At 39.7% G+C, this 12,292-nt stretch overlaps 1 protein-coding gene across 2 annotated transcripts in view; it reads left to right on the top strand.

The window, feature by feature from the left end:
• lpp (LIM domain containing preferred translocation partner in lipoma) overlaps window positions 1-12,292 on the top strand; it is a 150,789-nt gene that overhangs the window by 18,887 nt on the left and 119,610 nt on the right. The window lies entirely within an intron of this gene.

Below are 12,292 nucleotides of genomic sequence, written 5' to 3'. Positions count from 1 at the left end.
TCTGAATTTAATGTGAATTAAGTGGTATAAAATGAAATTGGATGAACTGCTCTGCTGGGAATAATGCATCATGGGAAGAAGTTAGTTGTTTTTTTTTATTTTCCGTGTCTTGTAAAAAGTATCTTAGCTGTGTAAGTCAGTGTTTAGTTGCTGTGTGATGATTATAGCGTCCTATCTAAGGTGACACTGTAAGTCAGACTGTTTTTGTTTGAAGCAGCATGATATATGATTGATGGAGATGGTGGTTAGCAGAGATATAGTAAGATAAACACAAGTAAGCGAGCTGATGTTGACTTTTATTGTGTACATACACACTACATAATGTGTCTGTACTAAAAAGCCATTACCCTCCAATAACAGCCCTTTTAAACTATGAAAAAGAACGTATTACCACAAATTAAGTGAGCATTAGGTATATTAATTAATCCTACAATCGACTCTCTTTATCTGCCGATTAGCCGACTCTCTCTTGCCGATACGACTCTGAGTATTGTGTTTGCGTGCGCTGATAAGGCTAATGGCTGCGCTCTAATTGATTTGAGATATATCTCATCTTAAAGTGGCGCAAATGCAGCGTGGTGGAGGTTTGGCTGTCGACACAAAGTTGCAGGGGTGCCGCTCCCCCCAATTGGTCACTGAGTGGTAACAGTGCATAGTTCTTTTTTTTTTTTTTTTTTTTATCCGATGCATTCAAGAAGTTTTCCCAACACATCTATGTTCAATATTTCCATAACAAAACAAAACAGATGGCCATTAGCTCGAATGCGAGCTCGTCTTGACTGAATGTGAAAATGTTGGAACAGGTGGTTCACTTTCATCCTAGCAATAACACACTGGCTCCATGAGACAGACCTTCATATAGACGGGCCGTTCTTCTACACTTCTTTGTCTAAGTACCCAATACAACACGCATGCATGCACACACGGGGGCATAACTCATGTGATGCAGTTTTGTCTTTGTGCAATATTTGTTGTTGTTTGTACATGTAGTGGGTGTTTTCTATCAGGCCCGTAGTACAACACTATTCATATTTTATACAGCCGATTTTGGACAGGAGGATTTAGTGACATTTAAGACACATGATTTTTTAATTGTCATCAATTATTCACTGCCCCCTTTTCTTTTGTGCCTCACCAACTTTTCAACCTCTTTGTGTGCTCGTACCCCTTTACAAAGCAAACGCTGGAAATAGACACAATCACTTCTGGGGTGATTTAACAATATTATAATGTTACAGGGCGGCACGCGGACGAGTGGTTAGCGCGCAGGCCTCACAGCTAGGAGACCGGAGTTCAATTCCATCCTCGGCCATCTCTGTGTGGAGTTTGCATGTTCTCCCCGTGCATGCGTGGGTTTTCTCCGGGTACTCCGGTTTCCTCCCACATTCCAAAAACATGCTAGGTTAATTGGCGACTCCAAATTGTCCATAGGTATGAATGTGAGTGTGAATGGTTGTTTGTCTATATGTGCCCTGTGATTGGCTGGCGACCAGTCCAGGGTGTACCCCGCCTCTCGCCCGAAGACAGCTGGGATAGGCTCCAGCACCCCCCGCGACCCTCGTGAGGAAAAAGCGGTAGAAAATGAATGAATTAATAATGTTACAGTGGCTGCACGCGGACGAGTGGTTAGCGCGCAGGCCTCACAGCTAGGAGACCGGAGTTCAATTCCATCCTCGGCCATGTCTGTGTGGAGTTTGCATGTTCTCCCCGTGCATGCGTGGGTTTTCTCCGGGTACTCAGATTTCCTCCCAAAAACAGGCTAGGTTAATTGGCGACGGCAAATTGTTTGGTTGTTTGTCTATATGTGCCCTGTGATTGACTGACTGGCCACCAGTCCAGGGTGTACCTCGCGTCTTGTCCAAAGACAGCTGGGATAGGCTCCAGCATACCCGCGACCATCTCAATTACCAGACCACTACACTGCTTAGTTATCACTGCCCATTTCACATGTTCAAAGATAGCATCTTCATCGTTCTTGATGGTTGCGGCATAATAGGGCAGCATTTTACCATCTTTTTTTCTGTTATTTTAATGTCGATTTCTCTGTAGTTTGTGCACAGTTAGAGGTAAGAACGACACAAACAAAGTTGGATTTGACAAACTGTAACTGTAGATTTGTCCTACTAATAACCATTAAGAAAACTTTAAAAAAAAAAACCCGAAAAAAATAGCAGCGGCTGAGAATTACAAACCGTGGTTTACCTGCTGACAGAATTTGGTATCATCAATGATGGTAACTGTTACTACTCGGTCCCCATCTGGCAAACTTTTTTGCCGAGGTGATAGGAACTAGCCCCAAGCCTCGGGCGTTGTAGCAATGCCGGCATTTCAGGTGCCTGATGAGGTTTGATGTGTTGAAGCTCCTTTTTTCCCGTATTGAAAAATGTTTGCAGAGCAAACTATCTTCCTCCCAAACAGTGAAACAGTGGGAATCCCCCCCCCCCCCCGATCGGTGCCATATTTGTTTCCAAGTGAACCCAGTGGAAGCTATCGCAGGATATTTGCAGCACATCATAGAAAAGGAGTGCTTGACTTTCAACCCACCTATAGGACAGCCTTTCGCTTTGACGGCATAATTCCTCATATCAATTTGTGCACCCTTACTAATTTCACTCCAGTTTTCACTTTCACTTTTCTTTTCTTTGATGAATTGCCATTAGAATAGTCTGCCTCATGCTTGGGAGACATGCAACGTGTTCGTTTTTGTCATCTCTTGTCTCCAAACCATCAGGAAGAAGGCTTACTCCGTGCACTGGTTCCAGCACCTTGCCGTCGTGGTTGTTCCATAGAACAACGGCATGAACGGAATGAACCCTTTTGTCAGTCGTACAGTCTTATTTTAAAATGAAATGAGTAGATTACGATACTTTGTCATGTAAGTAAGTAATGTTAAGTCAACCATAACAATAAATCTTGGCGGAGTGTTATGATCACGTAAGGTGGAAGCAGCGTTTGATGAAGTTGGCTTTAAAAATGAGAATTTAGGAGTTAGTTTTTTCAGCCGTGCACCGTCCACTTCACATCCTTTGATAACCGTCATTTTTCATCCTTGACAATAGCGCTGCAAAGCAAATGTGTGCAATTATGTCGTTTGGGCTAAAGATAGATTACAGTTATTTTCCTCACCTCAGAACAAACTGTTGTTGTGTGTGCATCTTCTAACCACGTGCACCCTCTGACCCCTGTGCATGTGCAGTGCAGAGTCTTATGTCCAGTAATGTACATGGAACGGAAAGAATAATGAACCGGCCCCCTCCATGCCGAACTTTAATGTGTATTTCAGCCAATTTAAAAATATCACAGTGGTCTCAAAATGGACTGGAGGAGCCTCCTGCATTCCTGAGCTCGCCAAGGATGCTGGTTGCTTTTCTCCAAAGTGCCTTCTTGCATTCCTGGCCCACACTGGGACAGTACGGGCCAGATTCTTGAAGCGGCGGATGAGTCGCCAGGCTTACGGCCAAAGTGAATTTCAAGAATGCTTTAGCGAACGCTTCGCTGTTTTTGCTGGGCCTGATTGACGTCGTGGAGGCGATTGTCATCGACTTGTATTTGAATATGCTCTAGTGCTTATAGACTCAAAGAAATCCTCCTCTGGGATTGCTTTATTTCCTTTCATGCGTTTTCTTTCCGTCCCAGCAGCAGCCTACTCTGCCTGGTAAACATCTATTCATCGATACCGTATACTGTAACACCAGCTTTGATTCATACTCTTTACAATCTTGTTGACTCTGTATTATCAGGAATCATACTAAGAAAGCAGATTACCCAATATTTCACAGATGGAAATGCCAAAAATGAGAGAGGTAGTTGGAAGGTTTAAAATAATTGATAGTGTCAACAAATGTAAAACAAAAACATGAACTTGTAATGGAATTTAAATGGAAACGATAAAAAGGGTTAATTAATCAGATCATCATTCAGTCAGGTATATTTCCAAACAAAATGCAAAAACAGCTAACTTTGGACCAATTTTCAAAACTGGAGAAAAACATACATTCACAAGATACCGACCAGTTTCAATTTCTACCGCAAATTCATGAAAAGGATGAATTACTCTGGGACAGCCAATACGGATACAGAGCTAGCAATACAATTTCCATAGCACCAATTGAATTGATATAGAATGTTAAAATGTTAATTTACAAAATATCTAATTGTGGTTGTTTGTTTGAGGATAAGCGGTAGAAAATGAATGAATGAATATCTAATTGTAAGTAATATATATATATATATATTTATATATAAAAATTTTAATTTTTGCTGAGATTTTCATGAAAAAAAGCTAATTTTGAAGGCAACATTTACATTTTTTTTTGCATCTTTACATAAATTTATTTATTTGTGTATTTTTGTTTTCAGTACGTCATTTTCATCTTCAATTTCTTTCATTCCAATTACATTTTAAATATTTAAATAAATTAAAAAAATATATGAAAATATATGATGAATAAAATAAATTAAAAAATATATATATATATATAAATAAAAGCTAATTTAGAGGGCAACAATGATTTATTTTAATATAATATATAATATAATATATAATATATATTTAATATAATTTAATGTTTTCTTTTTGTGACACATCATCAGTAGTGTACCATTGAATCACACAGGATGTTTTGGCCTTTCATTGATTGGATTGAGGCAGAGGTTGTCGCTCGGCCTCCCCCCTTCCCCCCACAGCCTATCCTTGGCAAAGGGCAGGAAGGGGTCCATGACACCTCCAGATATCTCATCGCCAACACCTGGCGTCCCATGTGTGCCCCCCTTTCCATTGAGCCCAGCAAGGGTCCTGGGACTTGATCAACAGCCACTGACTTCTGCTTTCTTCCACTTCATAAACTGATCTTATTGTCTGCCACAAAGACTGTCCCTGAATGCCGAGGTCTGTCATAATCCTGATGGTAGAGGAAGCCACAGAGGAAGTACTTCGGTACCTAAGCACAATACCGAAAAGTCGACAATTGTAATATGATAATGTGTTTAAGTGTCGTACACTTCCTTGTAAACATCCATCACTCATGAGTGATTTATATGGTGGGTGGTGCGGGTGAGGGGGAGTCCACAGTGTGTCTGACGAGGTGGTCCATAAAGTGTGACGCTAATGAACGTTGTACTTATTTGCTTATTACACGTTGCCTCAAGTGTTTTCCATTCATCAGCGCCTGTTTAACAAAGAGCCCTGATTGCTCTGTTGTGGCACACGCTATCTTGGGATTTTTTGCACCTCATTAGCATCACATTTGGCACATTCGGATGAGCGAGGCTGGCAGTGCAGTGGTGTCGCAGGGGTAATATGTTGCTTTTATTCCCGTTCTCAGTGTTTACTCTTTCCCTCCCTCGCCCCTTTCTTCTTCTGCTCAGCCTGAATAATGACTCTGAACTCAAAGCGGCCACTTTCTCGAGTGTGTGGATGCTCTCAGTGTCATCAAAGTGTTCCTATTCATTCATTCATTTTCTACCGCTTATCCTGACGAGGGTCGCAGGGGGTGCTGGAGCCTATCCCAGCTGTCTTGGGATGAGAGGCGGTGTACACCCTGGACTGGTGGCCAGCCAATCACAGGGCACATATAGACAAATAACCATTCACACTCACATTCATACCTATGGACAATTTTTAGTCGCCAATTAACCTAGCATGTTTTTGGAATGGGGGAGGAAACCGGAGTACCCGGAGAAAGCGCACCCATGCACGGGGAGAACATGCAAACTCAACACTGAGGGTGGAATTGAATCTGGTCTCCTAGCTGTGTGGCCACCCCGCCAACCACTCACGCACCGCGCAGCATTTCTTCCATCATGAAGCATTGAAGAACTTTCGTTATTGGTCTTTAAAGTGTAGACATAGATGGCCGAGGGTGGAATTGAACTCGGGTCTCCTGGCTGTGCTTCGTGCAGTCCGGGTCACATACAGCTAGTCAAAAATTACATTAAATTGTCAGACTTATTTTAAAATAGGAAGTAAAATAAAAAATGTGTGTCCCAGCTTGAGACCATGTGACAAGCCCTGCTATCGACAATAAACTTGCATATACTTTAGAGTAGTCCATGTCCAGCTTGTATAGCGGTATATTTTGCTCTGCCTCACAGTCTCGGAGTACATGTTGGAATTCATGCAACTCCCTCTCGTAGTGTTGTGGCTCAGTTTGATGTGCGGCTACTTTGACGTCCCTATCAGGAAGACGATGCATGGTATGCTGCATGGTAGGCTACTGCCACCACGCTTGAGAAACAGTTATCTTACGACTCGGTCATTTTGTGTGATGTGTCCCAACTGTATCAGGAAGGAGATGCATGATATGCTGCATGTCGTTATCCCTCAATAGACTCAATAACAAAAAGGAAAGTGCCATAGTACGTGTTGTTGGATACTGTAAATAATTTGGACTGTAATGGTACAGTCCGAGGACAATCTGTTTATGTTCAAAAGTCCAAATGCTATCATATAAAGACCTCAGTTAGCTTTTGCTAATTTTGTTTTTGCACTGAGGATTGTTTTTAGAGAAGCACCCAAAACCCAAGTGGAGTTGCAGGATAATGCACAGCTGAGGAAAGTGTGAGTGAAAAAGGAGTAAATAAGACATGCTTAGGATGGACAGATTAGATGATGATAGCCCCGAGTGATTAAGAGGCTGATACGGATACCCTGCTTGCTAGCAGCCAGCACCCTTGGATTGCTTTAGAGGCAGCGGGAGAAGATAAACAGCCTGAGCCATGAGTCAATTAAGCCTAAAGCCCTCCAAAAACAACTTGTTTAAGTTTGCTGTTCAATTAATCTGCCTTGGGGCAGGGGAGGGGCGGGGTGAAAGTGCTGCAGAGTGAGCAGTGAGAGGCGAGGCCAAACAACTGGATGTCCGAAGCAAAGGCCAAAACATTTAACTAAGCCAAAGGATGCTGCACAGATGCTCTGGCAAGCACAAACACACCATTTTTAGCACTTTGTTTTCCTTCTGTGTCAGTGTCCCCGACTGCTGTATCCCACCCTCATCCCCTTAACAAGAGTCACCTTCCCAAAAACTGCTGTAGAGATACAAATACATAATAATTGATGAGGTTATTATTAATATCACCTGTTTTAGTGACCCCCTGGAAAGAAGTGTCTCAGAAATAGATGAACATATTGGAAACAGTATATTTCGTTAAGAAATTTTGCTGCATGCTTTGTAGGGGAAAAGGTGGCGCCATCTGGTGGACAATCATACAAATCTAAAAAATGTTTCCTTACTACAGGGTCCGGCAAAATTATCTTACACATTTGTAGATTAAATAAAAGGCAAATAAAGCAAAGAAACAAAAGTGTTTTTATTTTCTAAAAGTACATATAATACCATTCTGTTTCATTATGTAAAAAATTAATCAGTTGCGGTGCGAGGTCGGTTGATTTTCGTTTCACCGCAAATCCAGTAGCTCTGAAGTTGGTAACCCATAACAAGATGGTACGGGATCATGTCTACCAAGATTGAAGTGCAAACGGAACACATTTACAGATTCGTTTGTTTTGATAAACATTTCCACAATGAAAGCGCGATGCTCACCAGTCATGGCAACAACTGAAAAAGAAATGAAAAACAATGGCATTATGAAGAAACAAAACAAAATGGCATTATATGTACTTTTTGAAAATAAAAACACTTTGTTTCTTTACTTTATTTGACTTTTATTTAACCTACAAATGTGTCAGATCATTTTGCCTGACCCTGTATAAATGTATGATAATATCTATATCGATTACTAATACGTGAAAGCTACCAGGGTTCGCTTAGTTTAGCAGTGCAGCTGAGTGTGAGGGTGTATGTGTGCAACTCGGGCTGGATCAGTCAATTTTCACCAGGTTTGACCGTGTCTTTTATAATGCAAGGGTCATTTTTACAATGGACGACAGGCACCTTTCTTCTTTCATCAGCTCGTATCCATGTCACATTTCCAGCCTTCAAAATAACAGCGCTCCTTTTCACTTTTGTCGGAACAAGATAAGGGTGTCATAAAAATATCACGTTGGCTCGGAAGCCAAAAACTGTAGTTCAGGACATCACTATAAATTATACAATAACTTGCAATGGGAATTTTTTAATTTTTTGTCATGAGAAACAAATTTGTCACTTTGCCATTTTAAGCCAATTCAAGGAACAGCAATGACAATTCTAAACATTCATAATTAAAATAATAATAAATACAAAATTGAAAATAAAATAAATCAATTATTCAAAATAATAATAAAAAAGTAAAAACTTTCTGTGTGGAATAAAATATTTATAAAATGCTATAGAATAATAGAAAAATAATAATAGATAATAGAAAGTAAGTCATTTTAATACATTGAAGTATTTGTCAATTACAAATATGTTTTTATTAAACAAAAAATAACTACATAAAAAAATACATATATAAAAATAACAAATACCCTCTGACAAATTCCACACAAACAAAAAAAAACGAATGGCATGAAACATCCTTAGGAACTCTTCAGGGTTAATAAATGCAGTCAGCATAGCCAAATCTTCAAGCGTTGTGAACAATTGCTGTAAATCAGTCGGCTCTATTAGCGAGCTAGAGTACAGACTTAGAAGCGAGGGCCACAATGGGTCAATGCCCCTTGTACCGAATGCTGAACACCAGCCCGAGTCACCTACTTCCACTTAAAATAGAGCGCAGCGCCGGGGCGTGTTTTGTTTTGGTAATAGTAACTCATGTTTGATTGTTTGCGGGGTGGATTAAACCCGACTAAACTCTGCGCCAGGCCTGCAGCTATCAACATCTCTCAAAGTGCTCGTTCTGGAGACACATTCTTGAAAAAAAAAAAAAAAAAGGTCCAAATTTTGGATCAGTCATGCAAGTACAACGTACAAAAAAGCACCACTTGCTGTCTCTGCAAGCTCCAAATAAAATGAGTCAACAAGGCGGTTCATGCGAAGGTTAGGTGAAGTATTGTGGCGCGGTAGATTTCACGCTGATGCAATGTAATCTCTTACAGTGATACAGTACGCTGATGAAACACATCTGATGACTTTTTCTCCCTTTTTTCATATGCCCGAACATCAACTTTGCTCAATCCGAGGCTGTGAAATAAAAGTCCCCACCCCCACCATCGCCAGCTTCAGCGCAGCTATTGTGCGTGTGAAAAGGGAGTATGAGGAAACCTTGGTTGGCTGTGACATGATGAAGTTTCGGGGCCCGGAGCTGCTCATTGTTATGTACCGTGCGTATGCGCACGGACGCCCAATATAGAGAGACCGGAGAAATGGCTGCCAACTTCCCCGGGCCCGTCTCCCAAGAAAGTATTGTTCACGCGATTGAAGTAACACCTGAGAGTGGAGACAAACGGGATAAATCACCTTTTGTCGGCCTCTTTCATCAGACCGGGCCCAAATTGAAATCATACTCTGGCTCCCATTGTTCCAACGCTAGTGCGGGTAGCACTAGCATCTGTATTCTGTAAACAAAGTGCTATTGATGAGTTGCCGGGGAACGGGATTAGGTCCCCAATAGACTTTAGAATAAAGGGATTGACGGCGAGTGTTGCAGCCGGGGATCAAACGACGCTGGTGTCGATACCTGTGATACCGCAAGACGTCTTAATCTCGTCTAAGTACCGCAGTGATAAATCAACGTGGTAATTGCTTGAAGTCATAGATGGCGTCAAACACAATGAAACGAGTGCAGCGATTGGGCTTTAAGGAAATGCGTCGCGTCAGCAGCAACAGCATATGTCTGAGACTGAGAGGAAATCCTCTAATCCGTGTGTGCGTTGGACTACGGTATCTCCTGTTTATGTCTTTTTGGCATTCGGCTGTGCTCCGTTTGGTTGTTGTGCAGTTTGATGCAACTTGCAGGAGCATCTGGTCAGCGAGCGGACAGGAAAACTTGTTTACAGCTACTTTCTCTTCTGCAAAGATTTTAACTGTAAATAAGCAGTATCCAGCCTCCCTTAGACGCCAAGTGCTTTGTGTAAGCAAAGCCAACATAGCCTGTCCCCACTGGACAAAAAAGTTGCATATTAAAAGGTCACTATTGTGCAAAATGACTTTTTAAAGATGTTTAAACAGTGTTCCATAGCCTGTTTATGGGTACCAAAGATGAGCCTCAAAATCTACACCAGGGATATCCAGCCACTTTATTTTCTAAAGCAACGTGGATATTTTAATATATAGTTTTTATAAAAACTTTAAAACTATCTTTTTTTTGTAAAATCAAGTCTTTATTCCCATGATATTTATACTTTATTGTCACTTTCTTTTTTTTTTTTCCCTTTATTTGGGCAATTATGTGAAACATTACAGTGCATTTCTTACATCAATCAAAATATAACTTTCCATTATTTACATTTGTATTCAACTATCTGATCCCAAGCCCAAAAGGAGTAGGCTGAAGCAAAAGCTTATAAATGCCTACCCCTTTTTGCAGGATATAATGCTGTTCATGCCACTGTCTTGTTTCCCCTGTTATTATTATCATTGTAATATTATTATTATTATCATTATTGTTATAATCTTTATCATTATTACCATCATTATAATCATCATTAATATTACCATTTTCATCATTATAGTTAAAAAAATTTTTTTTTTAATTATTTAATTTTGCTTGTAGAGTGCTGAATCATTTCATCTGTTATTTTCTGAAATCTGCAGTCTTTGTGTGTCAATTTATTAGCCCACTTTTTTGTGACATTTACTTATTTTCTGGATTACATGTGTCTAATCTTATGCATTAAAAAACAAGAACTTGAGACTGTGTCTGGACAGGTGACCAACCCAAACATCAGTTTCTTCTTGTTAAACCCTACCTGAGGTTTTTAGATGTGTTTATTAGTTTGTGTGTGTCTAGTCTTGTGCATTAGGAAGCAAGGTTTTAGGTCAGTGCTCAAACCAATTTTTGAAGCAATGATGTCTTGCTGTCCATTATTACTATTTTTTGTAAAAAAAGTATTGTCACTTTCAACTTGTCAACTTGTCAAATTGTCAACTTTCTGCTAGCAAACCAAATTTTCCAAAAATCACAACTTTTGTTTTTGTGTTTTTCATAATATTACAACTTAAAATGTTTTTTCTTTAATATTTCAGCTCTGTGCTACAAAATATATTTTTCCTTATATTACAAGTTTGTGATTTTTTTTTCTTGTTAGAATATGACTTTTCTTCTCTCAACTTTCTTCCATCCCATAATATTTTGACCTTTCCCCAACCAGATGTTGCCCAAAATACAACTTTATTTAGTTTTGTTTGTTTCTCATAATATTACTACTTTTTTACACCTATATATTTTTTCTTTAAAATTTCAGCACTGCACTACTAAAATGACTACTAAAATATTTTTTGGGATAGTATTCCGGGTTTATGTTGGCAACGTTTCAACTTTTTTCTCATTAGAATATAACTGTTTTTTCCATTAATTTTGACTTTATTCTCATAAAATAACTAGTTCAACTTTCTTTTTCTACATTTTCTTCTGGTAATTTTGACTTTATTTTCGTAACATTAGAACTAATTGTCCAAAAAAGTATCCTTCTTTTTGTTTTTATTATAATATCACAAATTCTAAAAAAAAAATGTAATCTTTTGATACTAACGATATTCCGTTATTTGCGTAAAATAATAAAACAATACGCGACCTTTACCTTGCATTTAATTGCTTAATTTTCCAGAAACATTCCACAATATTAACTTATTAACTCATATGGTTACATTTATTTAATAAAACTTAACATCTTAATCTCTGCATGTTTATGCTTGTTTTGCTGATTGTCACATGCTAAAAGCTCCCAGTTCTGTTTACTATTCCCTCATTATGTGGCCTGCCATGGGGCAACATGGGCTCATTATCACTCCGTGAGGTGCTCGACGGTACTGCGGGGGCAAGCCTGAACCAGGCCACATGAATATTGAAGCCCTGTCTTGTCTCCCTTTAATCTCCTTTAATGGCTGTCCTCCAGTACTTGGCTGGGATATCACGATTATTAATTGTGTTCAACTGGAAATATTCCCACTCGCAAGATCATGCCCGTTCATATAAATATCAGCAAAGCCGTCATAGAAAGTATCAAGTCACCAATGCCATCTTCTAACACTTACTGAGCATTGCTGAAGAAAAGAAAAACAACAATTAGTACATCAGCATACTCCTGGTAACAATAAAAGTCATGTAGTTGTTAACATAACAAGCTCCAGGACAAGGCCTGTCACATGACACCCATGCACGGCGGCTTGATGTGATGTTTAATCAATGCCAGGCAAGCGTCGCTCGCTTCCAGATAGGCTTTACTGTTTCGACTTTGCCAGAATCCTCCTCCGAA

Source organism: Doryrhamphus excisus, chromosome 5, assembly GCF_030265055.1.
Source record: "Doryrhamphus excisus isolate RoL2022-K1 chromosome 5, RoL_Dexc_1.0, whole genome shotgun sequence".
Classification (NCBI taxonomy): Eukaryota; Metazoa; Chordata; class Actinopteri; order Syngnathiformes; family Syngnathidae; genus Doryrhamphus; species Doryrhamphus excisus.
Note: the sequence above shows the minus strand (reverse complement) of the source record. Positions and strands in the feature narration are given on the sequence as shown.